General features: G+C 42.3%; 1 pseudogene; it reads left to right on the forward strand.

Moving 5' to 3' along the window:
* Positions 1-22,226: 22,226 nt before the first annotated feature.
* Positions 22,227-22,797, forward strand: LOC129641899 (40S ribosomal protein S12-like; annotated as a pseudogene).
* The last annotated feature ends 491 nt before the right edge of the window (positions 22,798-23,288 follow it).

Consider the following 23,288-nt stretch of genomic DNA (forward strand, 5'->3'; position numbering starts at 1 on the left):
CTCCTGAGAAATCTGTATGCAGGTCAAGAAGCCAGAGTTAGAACTGGACATGGAACAGCAGACTAGTTCCAAATAAGAAAAGGAGTACGTCAAGACTGAATATTGTCACTCTGCTTATTTAACTTATATGCAGAGTACATCATGTGAAATACTGATCTGGATGAAGCACAAGCTGGAATCAAGTTGCTGAGGGAAATACCAATAACCTCAGACAAGCAGATGACATCACCCTTATAGCAGAAAGCAAAGAACTAAAGAGCCTCTTGATGAAAGTCAAAGAGGAGAGTGAAAAAGGTGGCTTAAAACTCAACATTCAGAAAACTAAGATCATGGCATTTGGTCCCATCACTTCATGGCAAATAGATGGGGAAACAGTGACAGGCTGTATTTTGGGGGGCTCCAAAATCACTGCAGATGGTAATTTCAGCCATGAAATTAAAAGACACTTGCTCCTTGGAAGAAAAGCTATGACCAACCTAGACAGCATATTAAAAATCAGAGAGATTACTTTGCTAACAAAGGTCCATCTAATCAAAGCTATGGCTTTTCCAGTAGTTATGTATGGATGTGAACAGCTGCTGCTGCTAAGTTGCTTCAGTCGTGTCTGACTCCATGCGACCCCATAGAGGGCAGCCCACCACGCTTCCCCATCCCTGGGATTCTCCAGCAAGAACACCAGAGTGGGTTGCCATTTCCTTTTCCAATGCAGGAAAGTGAAAAGTGAAAGTGAAGTTGCTCCATTGCGTTCGACTCTTCGCAACCCCATGGACTGCAACCTACCAGGCTCTTCTATCCATGGGATTTTCCAGGCAAGAGTACTGGAGTGGGTTGCCACTGCCTTCTCCGATGGATGTGAGAGTTGGACTATAAAGAAAGCTAAATGCTGAAGAAATGATGCTTTTGAACTGTGGTGTTGGAGAAGACTCTTGAGAGTCCCTTAGACTGCAAGGAGATCCAACGAGTCAATCCTAAAGAAATCGGTCCTGAATATCCATCAGAAGGACTGATGCGGAAGCTGAAACTCCAATACTTTGGCCACCTGATGTGAAGAACTGACTCACTGGAAAAGGTCCTGATGCTGGGAAGATTGATGGCAGGAGGAGAAGGGGACAACAGAGGAAGAGATGGTTGGATAGCATTTCCGATGCAATGGACATGAATTTGACTAAGCTCCGGGAGTTGGTGATGGACAGGGAAGCCTGGCATGCTGCAGTCACAAAAATTCAGACACGACTGAGCAACTGAACTGAACTGACTGAACTATAACTGTACGCTTGCTCTTTTTCTTCCCTAAGATTCTTTAAAGGACATCAATTATATGTCCTTATAGGACAAAATTAATAATTATAGCAATGTATTATTGGGTTTGTAACACACATACACACATATGCAGGCTTCCTAACTGGCACTAGTGGTAAAGAATCCACCTGCCAATGCAGGAGACATAAAAGGCTCAAGTTTAATCCCTGGGTCTGGAAGATCCTCTTGAGGAGGGCAGAGCAACCCACTTCAGTATTCTTTTCTGGAGAATCCCACGGACACAGGAACCTGGTGGGCCATGGTCCATTGGGTCACAAACAGTCAGACACAACTGAAGCAAGTTAGGACACATGCAATATGTACAGCAATAATATAACAAAAGGGGGGAGAAAATAGAACTATGAAGAAGTAAAGTTTCTATATATTCTTGGTTTAAGTTAATATAAATCTGGAGTCCATTTTGATAAGATTTATACAGGCATATCTCATTTTACTGTGCCTCACTTTATTATGTTTTGCAGGTTTTGCTTTTTTTTTTTAACAAATTGAAAGTTTGTGGCAATCCAGTGCCAATAAAGTCTTTACTGGTACCATTTTTCCAACAGTATTTGCTCATTTTATGTCTCTGTGTCACAGTAATTTTTGCAGTATCATAACCCCTTCACCAACAGAATGATTATGAATGGTTAATACATAATCAAAATGCAGACATTATCAGACTAGATAAAACAAAACAAAGATCCTACTACTTACTGTCCCCAAGTGACACACTTTAAATTCAAAGATACAAACAGTAAAAGGATATTAAAAAAAATATACCAAGAAAACCATAGAAAACTAGAGTAGCTATACCAATACCAGACAAAATGCATGTTAAAACAAAAATATTACTAGAGATAAAGAAGGACATACAAAAATTATAAAAGAGGCAATTCATTATGAACATATATCCATTGAAAACAGAGTCCAAAATTCATGCAGCAAGAATTGACAGAATTGAAGAGGAGAAATAGACAATAACAATGGCAAGAAGAATACTTTAATAATCCATTTCAGTAAGAGATATAGTTGAAGATAAACAATGACAAACAAGACTGGCACAATACCATAAACCAACTAGACCTAGGATCTATAGAATGCTCCATCCAACAACAGCAGAATACACATTTTTTCTCTAGAACACATGGGATGTTCTCTAGAATAGACTACATGTGATGTCAAAAAATCACCTCAATAAATTTAAAGAATTGAAATCATATCACTGATACACTTTAGCCAAAATGGAATTAAGTCTGAAATGAATAATAGAGTAAAATCTCAGAAATTTACAAATATATGGGAAGTAAATAACAAATGGGTGAATTTATAAATATATGGAAGGCAAATAACCAATGGGTCAAAGAAAAGATGACAAGGTAAATTAGAAAATACTTTGAGATAAATGAAAACATCAAAAAAATCATAACACATCAAAACATGATATGTTAAAGCAAGTATTAAAAGTAACTTTATAACTTCAAATGCCTACATGGAAAAATAGAAAATTCTCAAATCAACAATGACCTTTAACAATAGGAAAGAAAAGAAATTAAACCCAAAATAAACAAAAGGAAGGAGTTGATAAAGATTAGAGTGAATCAATAAAATAAAAGAATAGAATACAAAATAGAGAAAATAACCAAAAGTTAGTTCTTTCTTGGGTCTGGTGCCCTGGGATGACCCAGAGGGATGGTACAGGGAGGGAGGTGGTAGGGGGGTTCAGGATGGGGAACACGTGTACACCCATGGCAGATTCATGTTGATGTATGGCAAAGCCAATACAGTATTGTAAAGTAATTAGCCTCCAATTAAAATAAATAAATTTAAATAAAAAAGAATATAAAAAAAGAAAAGAAAAGATCAATAAAATTGAGAAATCTTTAACTAGACTGACAGTGGAAAAAAAAAAAGAATCTGGAATGATTTACCAAAAAAAAAGGTTTATGAGGGAATACTATGAACAATGGTATGTCAACAAATGAGATAAAATAAATGAAATGGACAGGCTCCTAGAAAGGCACAGAGAACCCAAACTCAAGCAGAAAGAGAGTCTGATTAGATCTATTAGAAAAGACTGGAGTAGTAAGACTTTCCACAAAGAAAAGCCTAGGACTAGATGACTTCTCAGGTGGCACTAGGGGTAAAGAACCTGCCTGCCAGTGCTGGAGACAAGAGATGCAGGTTCAATCCCTGGGTCGGGAAGATCCCCTGGAGGAAGGCATGGCAACCCACTCCAGTATTCTTGCCTGGAGAACCCCATGGACAGAGGAGCCTGGGGGCTACAGCCCATGGGGTTGCAAAGAATCAGACACTACTGAGGTGACTTAACACAATGACTTCAATGGTAAATTCCACCAGAAATTTAAAGAAGAATTAGTATTACTCACAAATTCCTCCAAAAATAGAAGAGGAGGGGATACTTCTCAATTCATTCTTTGAGGTATTTCCCTGATACCAAAGACAGACAATGTCATCACAAGAAAACTACAGATTATTGTCTCATGAAATATATACATAAAAATTCTCAGTAAAGGGACTTCCCTGGTGGTCCAGTGGTTAAGACTCTGTGCTTCCAATGCGGGGGGCTTGGGTTCAATCCCTGTTTGGGGAACTAAGATCCCCATGCCACTATGTAGAAAAAAAAAATATATATATATATATATATACAGACACACACACACACTATACACATTCTCAGTAAAATACTATCAGACTGAATCTAGCAACAAAAGAAAAGAATTATACTCCATGACCAAGTAGGATGTATGCCAGAAATGCAAGGTCAGATTAATACTCCAAAATCAATTAATTTTATAAATCATATTAATAGATTAAAAACAAAGTCTACATTAGAATCTCAATAGATACAGAAAGCCATTTGAAAAAATTCAATACCTTTTCTTAATAAATTATTCAACAAACTAGTAGACTATAGAAGACTTTCTATAGGAGTCTCAGTTCAGTTCAGTTCAGTTGCTCACTCTTGTCCGACTCTTTGCGAGCCCATGAATTGCAGCACACCAGGCCTCCCTGTCCATCACCAACTCCCGGAGTTCACCCAAACTCATGTCCATCAAGTCGGTGATGCCATCCAGCCATCTCATCCTCTGTCGTCCCCTTCTCCTCCTGCCCCCAATCCCTCCCAGCATCAGAGTCTTTTCCAATGAGTGAACTCTTCGCATGAGGTGGCCAAAGTATTGGACTTTCAGCTTTAGCATCAGTCCTTCCAAAGAATACCCAGGACTGATCTCCTTTAGAATGGACTGGTTGGATCTCCTTGCAGTCCAAGGGACTCTCAAGAGTCTTCTCCAACACCACAGTTCAAAAGCATCAATTCTTCGGTGCTCAGCTTTCTTCACAGTCCAACTTTCACATCCATACATGACCACTGGAAAAACAATAGCCTTGACTAGATGGACCTTTGTTGGCAAAGTAATGTCTCTGCTTTTGAATATGCTATCTAGGTTGGTCATAACTTTCCTTCCAAGGAGTAAGCATCTTTTAATTTCATGGCTGCAGTCACCATCTGCAGTGATTTTGGAGCCCCAAAAAATAAAGTCTGACACTGTTTCCACTGTTTCCCCATCCATTTCCCAGGAAGTGATGGGACCAGATGCCATGATCTTAGTTTTCTGAATGTTGAGCTTTAAGCCTACTAGAATATAAAAAAATCTCCTCAATGTGATCAAGACTGTCTGCAAAACCCCCACAGTGAACATCCTACTTAATAGTGAATGACTTACTGGATGCTTTCTCTATAAGATGAGGAACAAGACAAAGATGTCTGCTCTCGCCACTTTTTTTTCCAATTTATTTTAATTGGAGGATAATTGCTTTACAATATTGTGATGGTTTTGCCATGCATCAAATATGAATCGGCCACAGGTATATATGTGTCCCCTCCATCCTGAACCCCCCTCCCATCTCCCTCCCCACTGCATCCATCTGGGTTGTTTCAGAGCACCAGCTTTGGGTGCCCTGCTCCATGCATCAAACTTTCAATGGTCACATATTTTATATACGGTAATGTACATGTTTAAATGTTATTCTCTCAACTAATTCCACCCATGCCTTCTCCCACTGAGTCCAGAAGTCTGTTCTTTATATCTGTCTCTTTGCTGCCCTGCATGTAGGATTGTCAGTATTGTCACTTGTATTCAGCATTTTGCTGGATGCTCCAGCCAAGAAAATTAGGCAAGAAAAGAAATAAAAGGTACCAAGACTGGAAAATTAGAAGTACTGAAGAACTGAAGTGAAATTAATAGATGATTCCATTTACAATAGCATCAAAAGAATAAAACACTTAAATAGAAGTGGAAGCTTTGTACACTGAAAACCATAAAGCCTTCTAGAAAGAGTTTAAAGAATATCTAAATAAATGTTTTAAATAAACATTCAATGTTCATGGACCAGAAGGCGTAACACTGTTAAGATGACAATAGTCTCCATATTGATCTACAGAATCAATGAAATTTCTATCAAAATTCTAGCTGCTTGTTTTTTCATAATTCAAAATGAATTATGATGATAATGCTGATCCTAAAATCTGTCTAAAAATTTAAGGATTCAGAACTGAAAAAATAATTTTTTCAAAAACCCAAGGTTGGAGGACTCATACTTCTTGATTTGATTTTAAAACTACAAAATTATACAAAGACAGTGTGGTGCTGGCATAAAGATACCACACACAAAAAGTAGCTCAAAATGATTATAAAAACCTAACTATAAAAGCTAAAAGTCTAAAACTTTTAGATGAAAACATAATATTAAATCTTCATGATTTGGGGTTTGTCAGTGTTTTCTTAAATGTGATATATATCACACCTCATTATGGTATATAATCCTTTTTACATATTTTTCTTTATTAAATGTTCCTTGGGTTGTGGCATAATTTTGATTAGCTTTTAGAGTACTGAAAAAGTTGGTTTTGACAATGTTTGATACTGCTTTATGGAGAAGAGGACTTTCAGGGAGATGTGAGTCTCAGTTCAGTTCAGTCGTTCAGTCGTGTCGACTCTTTGCAACCCCATGGATTGCAGCATGACAGGCCTCACTGTCCATCACAAACTCCCAGAGTTTACTCAAACTAACATCCATTGAGTCAGTGATACCATCCGACCATCTAATCCTCTGTCATCCCTTTCTCCTCCAGCCTTCAATCTTTCCCAGCATCAGGGTCTTTACCAATGAGTCAGTTCTTCGCATCAGGTGGCCAAAATATTGGAGTTTCAGCTTCAACATCAGTCCTTCCAATGAATATTCAGGACTGATCTCCTTTAGGATGGACTGGTTGGATCTCCTTGCAGTCCAAGGGACTCTCAAGAGTTCTCCAACACCACAGTTCAAAAGCATCAATTCTTCGGCACTCAGTCTTCTTCACAGTCCAACTCTCACATCCATACATGACCACAGGAAAAACCATGGCCTTGACTAGACGGACCTTTGTTGGCAAAGTAATGTCTCTGCTTTTGAATATGCTATATAGGTTGGTCATAATTTTCCTTTCAAGGAGTAAGTGTCTTTTAATTTCATGGCTGCAATCACCATCTGCAGTGATTTAGGAGCCCCCCAAAATAAAGTCTTTCACTGTTTCCACTGTTTCCCCATCTATTTCCCATGAAGTGATGGGACCAGATGCCATGATCTTAGTTTTCTGAAAGTTGAATTTTAAGCAAACATTTTCACTCTCCTCTTTCACTTTCATCAACAGGCTCTTTAGTTCTTCTTCTCTTTCTGCAATAAGGGTGGTGTCATCTGCATATCTGAGGTTATTGATATTTCTCCCAGCAATCTTGATTCCAGCTTGTGCTTCTTCCAGCCCAGTGTTTCTCATGATGTACTCTGCATATAAGTTAAATGAGCAGGGTGACAATATACAGCCTTGATGTTCTCCTTTCACGATTTGGAACCAGTCTGTTGTTCCATCTCCAGTTCTAACTGTTGCTCCTGACCTGCATACGGGTTTCTCAAGAGGCAGGTCAAGTGGTCTGGTATTCCCATCTCTCGAACAATTTTCTACAGTATGTTGTGATCCACACAGTCAAAGGCTTTGGCATAGTCAATAAAGCAGAAATAGATGTTTTTCTGGAACTCTCTTGCTTTTTTGATAATCCAGCGGATGTTGGCAATTTGATCTCTGGTTCCTCTGCCTTTTCTAAATCCAGCTTGAACATCTGGAAGTTCATGGTTCACATACTGCTGAAGCCTGGCTTGGAGAATTTTGAGCATTACTAGCGTGTGAGATGAGTGCAATTGTGCGGTAGTTTGAGCATTCTTTGGCATTGCCTTTCTTTGGGATTGGAATGAAAACTGACCTTTTCCAGTCCTGTGGCCACTGCTGACTTTTCCAAATTTGCTGGCATATTGAGTGCAGCACTTTCACAGCATCATCTTTTAGGATTTGAAATAGCTCAACTGGAATTCCATCACTTTCACTAGCTTTGTTTGTAGTGATGCTTTCTAAGGCCCACTTGACTTTGCATTCCAGGATGTCTGCCTCTAGGTGAGCAATCATACCATCGTGATTATCTGGGTCGTGTAGATCTTTTTTGTATAGTTCTTCTGTGTATTCTTGCCACCTCTTCTTAATATCTTCTGCTTCTGTTAGGTCCATAGCATTTCTGTCCTTTATTGCGCTCACCTATGCATGAAATATTCCCTTGGTATCTCTAATTTTCTTGAAGTGATCTCTAGTCTTTCCCACTCTATTGTTTTCCTCTATTTCTTTGCACTGATCACTAAGGAAAGCTTTCTTATCTCTCCTTGCTGTTTTTTGGAACTCTGCATTCAAATGGGTATATCTTTCCTTTTCTCCTTTGGTTTTCGCTTCTCCTCTTTTCTCAGCTATTTGTAAGTCCTCCTCAAACAGCCATTTTGCTTTTTTGCATTTCTTTTTCTTGGGGATGGTCTCGATCCCTGTCTCCTGTACAATGTTACAAACCTCCATCCATAGTTCTTCAGGTACTTTGTCTATCAGATGGAATCCCTTAAATCTATTTCTCATTTCCACTGTATAATCGTAAGGGATTTGATTTAGGTCATACCTGAATGGTCTAGTGGTTTTCCCTACTTTCTTCTATTTAAGTCTGAATTTGGCAATAAGGAGTTCATGATCTGAGCCACAATCAGCTCCCGGTCTTGTTTTTGCTGACTGTATAGATTTTCTCTATATTTGGCTGCAAAGAATATAATCAATCTGATTTTGGTGTTGACCATCTGGTGATGTCCATGTGTAGAGTCTTTCCTGTGTTTGTCGGAAGAGGGTGTTTGCTATGACCAGTGCATTCTCTTGGCAAAACTCTATTAGCCTTTGCCCTGCTTCCTTCTGTACTCCAAGGCCAAATCTGCCCATTACTCTAGGTGTTTTTTGACTGCCTACTTTTGCATTCCAGTCCCATATAATGAAAAGGACATCTTTTTTGGGTGTCAGTTCTAAGGTCTTGTAGGTCTTCATAGAACTGTTCAACTTCAGCTTCTTCAGCATTACTGGTCGGGGCACAGACTTGGATTACCATGATATTGAAGTCTAAAGGGACAGTATTAGAGCTCCTTAGTGGTAACAAAGCAGTTCTGTATCCTGATTATTGTTGTGAGTCTATTAATGACATCCAATTGCAAAGAACTAGATGCATCCACATGTGAACCACTCACACGAATGTAGGGTTTTAAAAAGGTCAAGATTGAGTAAAGTCTGTAGTTCAGTTCTCTGTATTGTATCACTATCAATTTTCTGGTTTTGATATACTAGTAAAAAATGTCAGTCTTTGATGAAAGGTACCTGGGTCACTTTAATTGCACAATAAAATTAATTGCACTATAAAAAGTAAGAGGATGGGAAGTGTGAGGGAGGTTCAAGAAGGAGGTGACATGTGTACACTTGTGACTAATTCATGTTGATGTATGGCAGAAATCAAACCAATATTGTAAAGCAATTATCCTTCAATTAAAAATTAATTTCTAAGAAAAAGTAAAAGAAAAAAAATGTCTTTCCTAAAGAAGCACTTTTAAAATGCTGAAAAAGATAGCAATTATGTCTAACTGGTCCACTGGATCACTTAAAGTTTGTGTTTCCTTGCTAATTTCTGTTCAGTTGATCTATCCATAGGTGTGAGTGCCACAACAATCAGAGAAGAAAAAGAAATAAAAGGAATCCAGATTGGAAAAAAAGTAAAACTCTCACTGTTTGCAGACGACATGATCCTCTACATATAAAACCCTAAAGACTCCACCAGAAAATTACTAGAGCTAATCAATGAATATAGTAAAGTTGCATGATATAAAATTAACACACAGAAATCCCTTGCATTCCTATACACTAACAATGAGAAAACAGAAAGAGAAATTAAGGAAACAATTCCATTCACCATTGCAATGAAAAGAATAAAACACTTAGGAATAAATCTACCTAGAGAAACAAAAGACCTATATATAGAAAACTATAAGACACTGATGAAAGAAATCAAAGAGGACACAAGTAGATGGAGAAATATACCATGTTCATGCATCAGCAGAATCAATATAGTGAAAATGAGTATACTACCCAAAGCAATCTACAGATTCAATGCATCCCTATAAAGCTATCAATGGTATTTTTCAGAGAACTAGAACAAATAATTTCACAATTTGTATGGAAATATAAAAAACCTCGAATAACCAAAGCAATATTGAGAAAGAAGAATGGAACTGAGGGAATCAACCTCCTTACTTCAGACTATACTACAAAGCTACAGTTATAAAGACAGCATGGTACTGGCACAAAGACAGAAATATAGATCATTGGAACAAAATAGAAAGCCCAGAGATAAATCCATACACCTGTGGACACCTTATCTTTGACAAAGGAGGCAAGAATATACAATGGAGAAAAGACAAATCTCTTTAAAAAGTGGTGTTGGGAAAACTGGTCAACCACTTGTAAAAGAATGAAACTAGAACACTTTCTAACACCATACACAAAAATAAACTCAAAATGGATTAAAGATCTAAATGTAAGACCAGAAACTATAAAACTCCTAGAGGAAAACATAGGCAAAACACTCTCTGACATAAATCATAGCAGGATCCTCTATGACCCACCTCCCAGAATATTGGAAATAAAAGCAAAAATAAACAAATGGTACCTAATTAAACTTAAAAGCTTTTGCACAACGAAGGAAACTATAAGCAAGGTGAAAATACAGCCTTCAGAATGGGAGAAAATAATAGCAAACGAACCAACTGGAAAAGAATTAATCTCAAAAATACACAAGCAGCTTCTGCAGCTCAATTCCAGAAAAATAAATGACCCAGTCAAAAACTGGGCCAAAGAACTAAACAGACACTTCTCCAAAGAAGACATACAGATGGCTAACAAACACATGAAAAGATGCTCAACATTATTCATTATCAGAGAAATGCAAATCAAAACCACAATGAGGTACCATCACACGATGGTGAGAATGGCTGCTATCCAAAAGTCTACAAACAATAAATGCTGGAGAGGGTGCAGAGAAAAGGGAGCCCTCTTACACTGTTGGTGGGAATGCAAACTAGTACAGTCACTATGGAGAACAGTGTGGAAATTCCTTAAAAAACTGGAAATAGAACTGCCTTATGACCCAGCAATCCCACTGCTGGGCATACACACTGAGGAAACCAGAATTGAAAGAGACATGTGTACCCCAATGTTCATCACAGCACTGTTTACAATAGCCAGGACATGGAAGCAACCTAGATGTCCATCAGCAGATGAATGGATAAGAAAGCTGTGGTACATAAACACAATGGAATATTCAGTTCAGTTCAGTTCAGTTCATTCGCTCAGTCGTGTCCGACTTATTGCGACCCCATGAATCGCAGCACGCCAGGTCTCCCTGTCCATCACCAACTCCTGGACTTCACTCAGACTCATGTCCATCGAGTCAGTGATGCCATCCAGCCATCTCATCCTCTGTCGTCCCCTTCTCCTCCTGTCCCCAATCCCTCCCAGCATCAGAGTCCTTTCCAATAAGTCAACTCTTCGCACAAAGTGGCCAAAGTACTGGAGTTTCAGCTTCAGCATCATTCCCTCCAAAGAAATCCCAGGGCTGATCTCCTTCAGAATGGACTGGTTGGATCTCCTTGCAGTCCAAGGGACTCTCAAGAGTCTTCTCCAACACCACAGTTCAAAAGCATCAACTCTTCGGCGCTCAGCCTTCTTCACAGTCCAACTCTCACATCCATACATGACCACAGGAAAAACCATAGCCTTGACTAGACGGACCTTTGTTGGCAAAGTAATGTCTCTGCTTTTGAATATGCTATCTAGGTTGGTCATAACTTTCCTTCCAAGGAGTGTCTTTTAATTTCATGGCTGCAGTCACCATCTGCAGTGATTTTGGAGCCCAGAAAAAGAAAGTCTGACACTGTTTCCACTGTTTCCCCATCTATTTCCCATGAAGTGATGGCACCAGATGCCATGATCTTCGTTTTCTGAATGTTGAGCTTTAAGCCAACTTTTTCACTCTCCACTTTCACTTTCATCAAGAGGCTTTTGAGTTCCTCTTCACTTTCTGCCATAAGGGTGGTGTCATCTGCATATCTGAGGTTATTGATATTTCTCCCTGCAATCTTGATTCCAGCTTGTGTTTCTTCTAGTCCAGAGTTTCTCGTGATGTACTCTGCATAGAAGTTAAATAAGCAGGGTGACAATATACAGCCTTGAAGTACTCCTTTTCCTATTTGGAATATTATTCAGCCATTAAAAAGAATGCATTTGAATCAGTTCTAATGATGTGGATGAAACTGGAGCCTATTATACAGATTGAAGTAAGTCAGAAAGAAAAACACCATAACAGTATACTAATGCATATATATGGAATTTAGAAAGATGGTAATGATGACCCTATATGCAAGACAGCAAAAGAGACACAGATGTAAAAAACAGTCTTTTGGACTCTGTGGGAGACAGAGAGGGTGGGATGATTTGAGAGGGTAGCATTGAAACGTGTATATTATTATATGTGAAGTGGATCGCCAGTCCAGGTTCGATGCATGAGACAGGATGCTCAGGACTGGTGCACTGGGATAACTCTGGGGGATAGGATAGGGAGGGAAGTGGGAGCGGGGTTCAGGGTGGAGAACCACATGTGCATCTGTGGCTGATTCATGCCAATGTTTGGCAAAAACCACTACAATATTGTAAAGTAATTAGCCTCCAATTAAAATAAATAAATTAATTTTTTAAACCTAAAAAAAATTAAAATGCCTATATTATCAGAAAATAAGAAAGCAAAAAAGTAAGCAAAAAGGTTAACTTTTAAATTTTCAAAATATTTAAAGGTCATAAAGTGGCATAAGTTAAACTCATACTATTCATGGGATTAAAATTAATCTCATAAAATTAGAAAAAAATATTATTAGGAATGCAGTGCCAGGACTCTTGCCTGGAAAATCCCATGGACGGAAGAGCCTGGTGGGCTGCAGTCCATGGGGTCGCTAAGAGGCGAACACGACTGAGCGACTTCCGTTTCACTTTTCACTTTCACGCATTGGAGAAGGCAATGGCAACCCACTCCAGTGTTCTTGCCTGGAGAATCCCAGGGATGGTGGGCTGCGGTCTATGGGGTCGCACAGAGTCGGACACGACTGAAGCGACTTAGCAGCAGCAGTGCCAGTAATAACAGATATCATGAAATGTTGGGGTATAAAGAATGTTGAGCCATTAGAAATGGCCAATGTTTTTAGCTTTCCCTCCTCTTTAATGTTTGATGTCCAATTGCATGCTTTTCCATAGTTTATTGATTGATATACATTTATTTTAATATATCACCCCTACAAATAATGTTTTAGTGAATTTTCTTATCATATGTCTTCTTCTTACAGTAAACTAAGCATACTTTTTAAAATCATTTTTAACAATTTAAAAGGAAATGCCACAATTAAGTGGCATTAAGTACATTCATAATGCTGTGCAACCATCACCATCATTTATTTCCAAAACTTTTTCATCACACCAACTAGAAACTGTATACCTATTAAATTATCTATCACCCTCCTCCGCCTCCCAATCCCTAATAACCTCTCTTCTACTTTCATGTCTATGAATTTGCCTCTTCTAGGAACTCCGTATAAGCAGGATAATACAATATTTGCCCTTTTGTGTCTGGCTTCTTTCATTTAGCATAATGTTTTCAAGGTTTATCAACACTGTAGCATGTATCAGAATTTTATCTCTATTTAAGGCTGAATAATATTCTATCATATGGATATACCACTTTATATTTATCCACCCATCAACTTGTGGACACTTGGGTTGTTTTCACTTTTTGACCTGAGGCAGAGAGTTCTAGGATAGCTTGGGAGAGGCAGGAAGTTCTGAGGCCTGAGGGTGGCAGGGACCTCTGAACTTTCCTGGGAGGAAACCAGGGCTTTTGTTTGGTTCAAACTTAGAGTTAAGGTAAGAGTTGAGGGAAAAGCAGGCCACTCAAGCTCCCAGCATGGTATGTCCACCTGGCACGTGCCTTGTGGGGACACCACATAAATATCCTTTTATTGATGAGGTGGCCATGGGTGAGTGGAACTGTGGAGGCCTGAACCCTGAATTTTAGGTGAGCACAGAGGTTATGGCAGGATCTTCTGAGAAGATCTGAGAACTCAGAGGCCCTAAGTGTGGGTCAGCCAGGAACTGAGTCAGTACAGAAAACCATGTTCCAGGTCCAGCTGAGCCAGACCTGCTCCAACCAGCTCAAAACCTGAATCAAGTCTGCTGCTAGGACCCTGGTCAAAGGGCTCCTGCAGCACCTTCATGGGTCAGAGTCCTTCGATCAGAGCAATGGACAGCACAGAGCAGAGGCCCTGCCTCACAGGCCAGTGACCAAGGCCTGGGAGCCAAGGGCAGCAGGGGCAGACACACGGGGATCAGCCACCTGCCTTTGAACTTGGAAAAACAGGGGGCAGACATCTGCGATCAAAAAGGTGTCTGATGATGGGATACTGAGGGCCAGTAGCTGGCTATGCTGACTTCTTCCTGGTACTTTCATCCCTGTTTTCCATTGAGCCTCCATGAGTTTTGGGGGTTGGGATCGGAGCGGCAGTGACGACAAAATAGAGCGTCATTGCAAAGACTTCTGTTACTTTGGGGTTGGCAGAGGGACTTGAGAGGCTGTTGCCCTTGCCAGGGCTGCAAGGGTTCTGTGCGCTGCGCTGGCCTGTGCCCTCACCCAGGACAGCGGGCAGCTATTCACGGAGCTGTCAGAGACTACTGTCCCTAGGGGCCGCACAGATAGGCTGTCCAGGCATGCGTGACCTGAAGAAGTTCCTCCCCTTCCCTCCTCCGACCCCTCACCTGGCAGAGTTCCCTCCGCAAAGGCGTTCAGAGATGAGCATCGCATTGTGAGGTGGGGCCCGGCCAGGTGCTTACTGACGGGAACTCCTGGCGGCCTTCCGAGGAGGAGCCAGGAGCCGGGTCAGCCAGAGGCCTCAAAAGGCTGCCGCCAGGCAGGCTAGGAAGGCCGGGCAGCGGCATCCGCGGAATGTTCTCTAATCCGCCTCCCGGGTCAGCCAGCCACGGGTGAGGCCCCCTCCCCTCCACTGCTCCAGCTCCACCATCTCCCAACTAAGACTGTCCCAGTTCCTCCACGACCAGGGAGAGGCCCCAACCCTCACGCCCATCACGAGGGGGATAATGTGTAGACACAGGTGGAAATGGATGTGGACCCACTTAACACACAGAAGTATGCTCCACAGAACCAACACATCCTTTCACAGATATTATCTCAACTCCCTAATAAAATCACAGTGTTCTACTTTTACAAATTATGCCACTTTCTTGCACTCACAACACATATTCCTGTGGGATGGATTTTTTGAAAATGGCAATTGCTGGTTGGAAGGAGAGCATATTTAAAAGTTGGTGGGCACTGTCAAATTCCCCTAAAATGACTGTTCTAGCTTAAACTCCCACCAATACACTGCCAAGGAGTTTCCTAGAAGAATCTGGGCTGCTTGACAACATTTACCAGCAGTGCACGCAGTTGCACATCTCCATGGGCAGCTGAGTATTGCATATTGTTACATTTGCGTGTTATTATTTTTAAAAACTTTACTATTCTAGCTCAAGTGAACACTCTGATTTACACCAGAGTGTTCTTTGGGATTTCTTGCCATCTAAGAGTGCAGCAGAGGCAGCAAGAGTGATTTTATGTTTTTAAATGAATGAAAAAAATATATCATGGTGTGAAAATTACATGAAATTCAAATTACAGTGTGCATGAATAAGGTTGTATTGAACCTAGTCATGCTCAATCACTTATGCTTTTCTGAGACAGCCACGAAGGGAAGAGTTGTGACTGCAGGGCCCAGGTCTCTGGCCCTTCAGAGAAAAGACTTGCTGACCCCTGACGCAGCTCATGAAAACCGTAAGCATTCACTGTTGTTTGTGAGACTGGGTCCTCTTGTGAAGGCTGCTCCTTCCATCCCCCATTTCCCCTGCTGAAGCCCCTAACTCTTTCCCACAGGCCTGCTCCTTCCAGCCCGCGTGTCTCCTTCCCTTCTCACTAACTTCCCTGCAGGCCTTCCCCCTACCATCCCAGGCCTCCCACATACTTCACGTCTCCTTCCGTCCTCGTGGGGAGGTCCTACTCTTTCTACCCTCAGGTCCCCTTCTGACCTCTGACTTTCACCCACAGGCCTACTTCTTCCCTCCTCCATGTTCCCTCCTCTTCCCTTCACTTGTCCCCACAGACCTGCTCCTTCTACCCCAGGCTGTCCCCTACTGGTGCTTCCCACCCCTGCGTTATGGCTCTTCCTCCATCCACCGTGGCTCCATAGACTTTCCTGACTGCCTTTCCACTTCATGTGCCTATTTCTGCAGAGCCACCCTGGCCTCCGGCTAGGATAGATGGTGCCCCTGGATGGGAAGACTCAGGCCATCCCCAGGAGCCTGCCCTGTGGAGGCTTTCTGCTAGGCGACCTCTCCCAGGATCAATTCTGAGGATAAGGCTGGGCCTCGTGGGCCCTTGTCAGGGTGGATGGGGTGTATGAGCTGCAAGGTAGGCTCAGATCAGGCTGACTCTGATCCCCCGAAGTCACTATCTGAGGCCAGCGTAGCAGGAAAATGTCATAAACAGTACTGGGCTCCTGCCCAGGGACCAAGGCCCACATGGGTCTTGCCCTCAGTGTCCGCTGCCCACCCTCCGCCCCGTGAACTCCACACCAGACAGACCCAGGACATACCTAGAGGCCAGGAAGGAGAGGCCTGGTCCTGCAATAGGTCCTGCGTGACTGTGAGTGGCCGGAGCGTCTCAGGTCCAGGCATGAGCACCAGGAGTGGTCATCACTGCTCCTCAGGCCTGATCCAGGTCTGATCCATGCCCCTCTACTCAGAGCCTGGACACAGAGACTGGCACTTCGGCTCCCCCCTGCCCCCTGCTGGGAAGCCCCTGCATCATGCCTGTCAACCTTCCCGGGAACAACCCTTCACAGACAGACCTGTGAATTACTCCTGAGTGCCCCAACCTGAGGGGAAGCTGCGACTGTACTAAAAGAAAGTGAAGCAAACAGGAACAAGCAGAAGATCCAGGTCTCACCCTGGGGAGCACGGAAACCAGAGGGGCAAGGAGGGCCAGGTGGGAGGCACCCAGACCAGGAGCCAGGTCAGCCCTGCTGGAGAGCTTTGCTGGGGCCTGAGGACAGTCCCCCTGGGCAGTAACCTCAAAGAGAAGCCATCTGGAGCCTGGCTCAAGGATCCCCGACTACAGTCTGTGTGGAGGAGCCCTGGACATGGATCTCTTGTGGCTCACCTCCCTGGGCCTCAGTTTCCCCAGCTGTAAAAGGAGGGCTAACAAGTCTTCCCCGGGAGATGACTTGAGCAGAGAGTACGTGGCCTGTGCTCCTTCCAGACACAGCTTCCCCCTCCCACAGCTGGTTCCCATTAGAACAAGGCTTGGATCCCACTGGTTAAGCGAACTTGTCAGGCAAATGAGGAAACCTGATCCTTCGCTCATTCCACATTCCAGCCTTGGGAGCAGGCAGGAGCAGCATGCTCCTGTCTCCTCAACCCTGCCCTTCTGGACCTTGACTCTCAGCCGACTCCAGAGGGCAGGCAGGGACTCTCAGGGAAAAAGAGCCCTGGATCTGGCCCATTCCAGTAAGAGAGCGATTTGGAGACCCCCTTCTTAGAGCCTCCTCCTCTAAATGGCAACCCACTCCAGTTTAATCCCATGGAGAGGAGCCTGGTGGACTGGAGCTCCATGGGGTCGTAAAGAGTCAGACATGACTGAGCACAGCACAGCTTTTTGTAGCCCAGCTTCTGGGGCCACTGGCTTTTGACTGGAGTAATGTTGACCTAAAACAAATAGACTGCCAGCTATTTCTCCAGCAAAGATGGGTTTATTTGGGATCAACAGAGAATTGAAATTCAGGGTCTGCAACCATGGCAGGCCATGTGCAAGTTCTTGGACAGCCAGGGGAGGAGAACTCTTTTATAGAAAGCAAAAGAAAGTCTGGAGGGCTACAGTAAACAAGGAGTCTATGACTTTTCATTGGCTGAGTCCTGGCCAGAAATAAAGAGGAGTTTTTCTTCTTCCTCTTGGGCTGTATTGTTGTCACAGAGAGGGAGAGCTCCTCTTTCTGAGGTCCCAACTCAGTTTAAGTCAGGTTTCTGTTTATTAGTTTTTCACATTGCTCCACTTTTGAACTTTGAAAGTATCACAGATCAAGAGTCAGGTTTTCCAGTTTCAGCAGCTTTTTGTCCCTCAGTGCCAAGAAGGACCTTTCCTGGATTTAGTGCCCCATGTTGGAAGGTAAGTACACAGATTGGAAAGCTATTGAAGTTGCACTTGAGTAACAAGGGAGGGTAAGAGGGAGAGTTCTCAGGCCTTTTTTATCCAAAGTCCATATGTTATCAAGAGTATATCAAGGAGATTGCGATTGACATATATACACTACTATGCTTAAAACAGATAACTAGTAAGAACCTACTGTATAGCCCAGGGAACTCTACTCAATGCTCGGGTTGTGACAAAGAGGGGATATATGTATACATATAGCTGATTCGCTTTGCTGTGTAGCTTGAAACAACACAACTAAAGCAACTAAACTCCAACAACAGCCACAAGAAAAGATCAGATCGAGGCCTAGTCTGAATATCTTGGGAAGGTTGTCTGTTCAGATGTCATTGGCTTCAATTCCAGGAAATACTTCCAGGTCGCCAGACGATGAGCAGGTCCAGTCAGCTGCTTTCTTTACGTGTGTCGTGTGAATCCAAGCACCTATTTCTTGGAGATTTTTGGCACAAGAGTTGGTTAGAAATATTTAGTGGGGCCTTTTTAGTGAGGTTGAAAAGAGTCCTTCTAGAGGTATCTTTTCCAAGAGACAAAGTCTCCAGGTTTGAAGGTATGATGCTTAAAGTCTTCATCTCTTGAAAATGCACTGGAAAAGATTGTTCTCTCAAAACATGGCAATTTTAAATAGGACCACTTAGGTCTTTGCAATATTGGAGTATCTCTCATTTTATCAGTAGTGGGTAAAAAGTGATAGGAGGTAAGTACATTGGGCATCCTGTGACTATCTCTGTGGGTAACAGTTCATGAGTTCCAAAATGCTTTTGATATTTAGAGAATCTCCATGAACTTTACCAAGTGCGTCTTAATAGTGCCATTCAGCTAAAGCAGAGCACTGAGGGCGGTAAGCGCAGGAAAGGGGCTGCTTTAGTGGCTCAGCAAGGAAGAATCCTTCTACAATGGCGCTTGTTTGATCCCTGGGTCAGGAAGATTCCCTGGAGGAGGAATGGCCACCCACTCCAATATTCTTGCCTGGAAAAAAAAAAAAAAAAACCATGGACAGGGAAGCCTGGCAGGCTACAGTTCTAAGAGAGCAAAGAGTCAGACGTGACTGAGCAGACACAGGCATGCAAGTCCAGTAAAAGTGTCATAAAACCAGCCAACCTGTAGAGACCTGTTGAAGCACCTGACCAATAAAATGGGTACCTTGATCACTGTGATTCAAGAGGAATTCCTCATGCAGGATAATTTTTTCCAAAAGAGTTTTAGCCACAAGAGGTAGTAGCCTGTCTGTATGGGAAAGCTTCAGTCCAAAGTGAAAATAGACCATGATTAAAACATACTTATATTCAATCGACAGAGAAAGTTGTATGAAAGCCATCTGTTGCTGTTGTTCAGTTGCTGAGTTGGAAACATGTCTGACTGTTTGCAACCCCATGGACTGCAGCATGCCAGTCTTCCCTGTCCTTCACTATCTCCTGGAGTTTACTCAGATTCATGCCCACTGAGTCAGTGATGCTATCTAATCAGCTCATCCTTTTGCCGTCAGTCTTTCCCAGCATCAGGGTCTTTTCCAATGAGTCAGCTCTTTGAATCAGGTGGCTAAAGTTTTGGAGCTTCATCTTCAGCAGCAGGCCTTCCAATGAATATTCAGGGTTGATTTCCTTTAGGATGGACTGGTTTGATCTCAGTGCTGTCCAAGGACCTCTCAAGAGTCTTCTCCAGCACCACAATTTGAAGGCATTAGTTCTTCGGTGCTCAGCCTGCTTTATAGTCCAGTTCTCACTTCCATATGTGACTGCTTTGCCAGAACTCAAATGGTCCATTAGACAGTTTAAAATGCCCCGAAGCAGTATGAACAGGCTTCCTCGGGCTGTGTTTTGGACAAGCAGGGCAAGTGAGGTCGGTGTTTTTTGCAGCCTTGTTAATGCTTCCCCACTGATATGGATTCATGATTCTTTTTTCAGTAGATCAATGGATTACTGCATGTACAGTGGTGAGGAGTGAGAATTTTAGAGTCTCTAGTAGGATTGGGCTGTTATTTGGGTTGAACCAGAGCTTTCCCTTTTTGTTGAACCAACAGTTGTTGGATTTCCAATCTCATTTTTCCCTTTCTGAGGCCAATTATTGGGCTTCTCTAGCCAGTTTTTCTAAGTTTTCCTTTGGGGGAAATATTCCTTTGGACCATGACAGAGGTTTGGCTGCTGTTGGTTCCTTTAAGGACAACATTCCTTGCAGAAATGTCAGCAAGGTGATTCCCCTTAGCTTCCAGAAGTCAATTTTAGGATGCCCCAGAATCTTAATAATAGCTAAAACATCAGGTACAATGTTCTATCCAATAATTCCTGGACCTAGGGGCCATTTTAAATTTTATTTCTGCTGGAAGTAAGGAAGTCACATTGCTTGCACAATATCCCCAGATCATGGGCTACTCTGAAAGCATATCTACCATCACCATAGATATTGGCAGTTAGTCCTTGGCTGAAGTGCAAGCCCGTGTAAGAATGTATCAGGCCGAGGTAGCCATAGGTAAAGATACTGCCTCAAAAACATCAAAAGGAGTTGCAATAGCACACCCAGCACAATACTTACCAATGTTACCTTTAACTTTTAAAAAAAAAAAAAACTTTTTAAAATAAAAAGCTGCGACTTTTTTTTTTTTTCCAATGCTGTGTGCAGACTTTTCTTTAGTGGCAGCAAGCAGGGGATATTCTCTACTTGTGGCACATAAGCTTCTTCTCATTGCAGTGGCTTCTCTTGTTGCAGAACAAGGGCTGCAGGGTGTGTGGGCTTCAGTACTTGTGGCCCGTAGTTTCAGCAGTTACGGCACACAGGCTTAGCTGCCTCATAACGTGTGCAGTCTTCCCGGACCAGGGATCAAACCCATGTTCACTGTATTGGCAGGAAGATTCTTAACCCCTGGTTCACCAGGGAAGTCCCAAGGCTGCTACATTTTAATCCTGAATTATGTGATTATCCCCAGAAAGGTAAAAGAAAAATGTATAAACTGATGGCTATCTGGCATTATAATATGATGATTTACTTCTAAGATGATATTAAACCTCATTTTAAAATTTACTTTTTATTAACTTTTATTGGAGTATAGGGGCTTCCCAGGGGGTATTAGTGGTAAAGAACCCCCCTGCCAGTGCAGGAGACATAAGAGACCTGGGTCCGATCCCTGGGTCGGGAAGATCCCCTGGAGGAGGAAATGGCAACCCACTCCAGTATTCTTGCCTGGAGAATCCCATGGACAGAGGAGCCTGGCGGGCTACAGCCCACTGGGTCACAAAGAGTTGGACATGACTGAGCGACTGAGCACACACGCATAGTTGCTTTACAGAGTTGTGTTAGTTTCTGCTGTACGGCAAAGTGAATCAGCTACATGTATACATATATCCCCTCTTTTCTGGATTTCCTTCAACCCCATTCCTGAGCATATACCCAAAGAAAACCATAATCAAAAAGATATATGCACCCGAATATTCACTGCAGCACTATTTACAATTGCCAGGACATGGAAGCAACCTAAATGTCCATCCAAAGAGAAATGGATAAAGGTGTGAAACAGGTATGCAATGGAATGTTACTTAGCCATAAATGGAACAAAATCATGCCATTTATTGTGGATGGACCTAGAGACTGTCATACACAGTGAAGTAAGTCAGAAAGAGAAAAAAAAATATTGTATAATAGTACTTATATGTGGAATCTAGGAAAATGATACAGAAAAAGCAGAAATAGAGACATAGATGTAGAGAACAAACTTATGGATACCAAGAGGGGAAGGAGGGGTGGGATGAACTGGGAGATTACGACTGTCTGTCATAAACTCACTGCTGTGTATTATAAAATAGATCACTAATGAGAACCTACTGTATAACACAGGGAACTCTACTCAGTGCTCTGTGGTGACCCTTGTTACCTTTTAAATAAGAGCTCTGAGCCATGAGACTCAGCATTACCCAGAGGAGCTTCATCACTCCCTGTAAAGGAGTCAGGAGGTGACCCATCAGCATTACGCAACTGAAGAAGAGTAACAGGGTTAAAGTCATCCCAGCATAACAGCACTACAAGCGGAGCAGTTAGCAAAAGGACTTCACAGGATGTGAGGCAGCTGGCTGAGAAATGTTAAGTGTGATGAAAATTCAGGAGGGCTTCTACTGATGGAGGTACAAAATTGGTTAAAGAAGATCCCACAATGATTTTCTCAGTGGCCTTCATCAAAAAAGCAATGGAAGTAATGGCAAAGTGGGTTATCCCCATGTGGCAAGGTCCAGCTTCTGGCTGTAACACTCTATGGGTTGCTCTTTGCCTGGAGGCGGAGGCTTCGGTGCATTCAGGATTCAGCTCTACCCGTCACCCACTGCCATGGCCAAGGAAGGCATTGCTGCTGGAGGTGCCATGGACGTTCATACTGCCCTGCAAGATGTGCTGAAGACAGCCCTCATCCACTGTGGCCTAGCACATGAAGTCCACACAGCTGCCACAGCCTTAGGTAAGCACCAAGCCCATCTGTGTGTGCGTGCATCCAGCCGTGATGTCAAGCTGGTGGAGGCCCTTCGTGTTGAGCACCAAATCAACCTGATTAAGGTTGATGACAACAAGAAACTAAGGAAATGGGTAGGCCTCTGTAAAAGTGACAGAGAGAGAACACCCCTGTAAAGTGGTTGGTTGCGGTTGTGTGGTGGTTAAGGACTATGGCAAAGAGTCTCAGGCCAAGGATGTCACCCAAGAGTACTTCAAACGTAAGAAATGATGAAATTAAAAAACTGGGTTCTTGTTTAAAAAAAAAATGTTCTGTGGGTTGATGATGGTTCCTTTGTTTTTGGGTGAGTACCTCAAGAGCATTCCCTTTCTTTTCACATACAAAAAAGAAAAATGGAATCTGATCATTACTATTCCCAACAATAGGTTGGTTCATCAAACTCTCCTTTAAGGCCTTAAAGGTTATATTATTCAGTTCTTCCCATAAAATTGGGTAGGGGTTATTATTCTTTAGTTAAAAAAAAAAAAAAGTACAGAGGTTTGGCCATAAAACAGAAATTTGGAATCCAATTTCACTAATAACTGACTAAGCCCAAGAAAACCTTGCAGTTGGGTTTTGGGAAATTTAGGACACCATGAAGCCTCTCTGGATCAAGGTGTAGCCCTTCTTCTGATATCAGATGCCCTAAATATCAAAACTGGGTTTGACCAAATTGCAATTTTTCTTTGGTGATCTTATATCCCTTTAAGGCTAAAAGTTTT

This window comes from Bubalus kerabau, chromosome 1, assembly GCF_029407905.1.
Source record: "Bubalus kerabau isolate K-KA32 ecotype Philippines breed swamp buffalo chromosome 1, PCC_UOA_SB_1v2, whole genome shotgun sequence".
Classification (NCBI taxonomy): domain Eukaryota; kingdom Metazoa; phylum Chordata; class Mammalia; order Artiodactyla; family Bovidae; genus Bubalus; species Bubalus kerabau.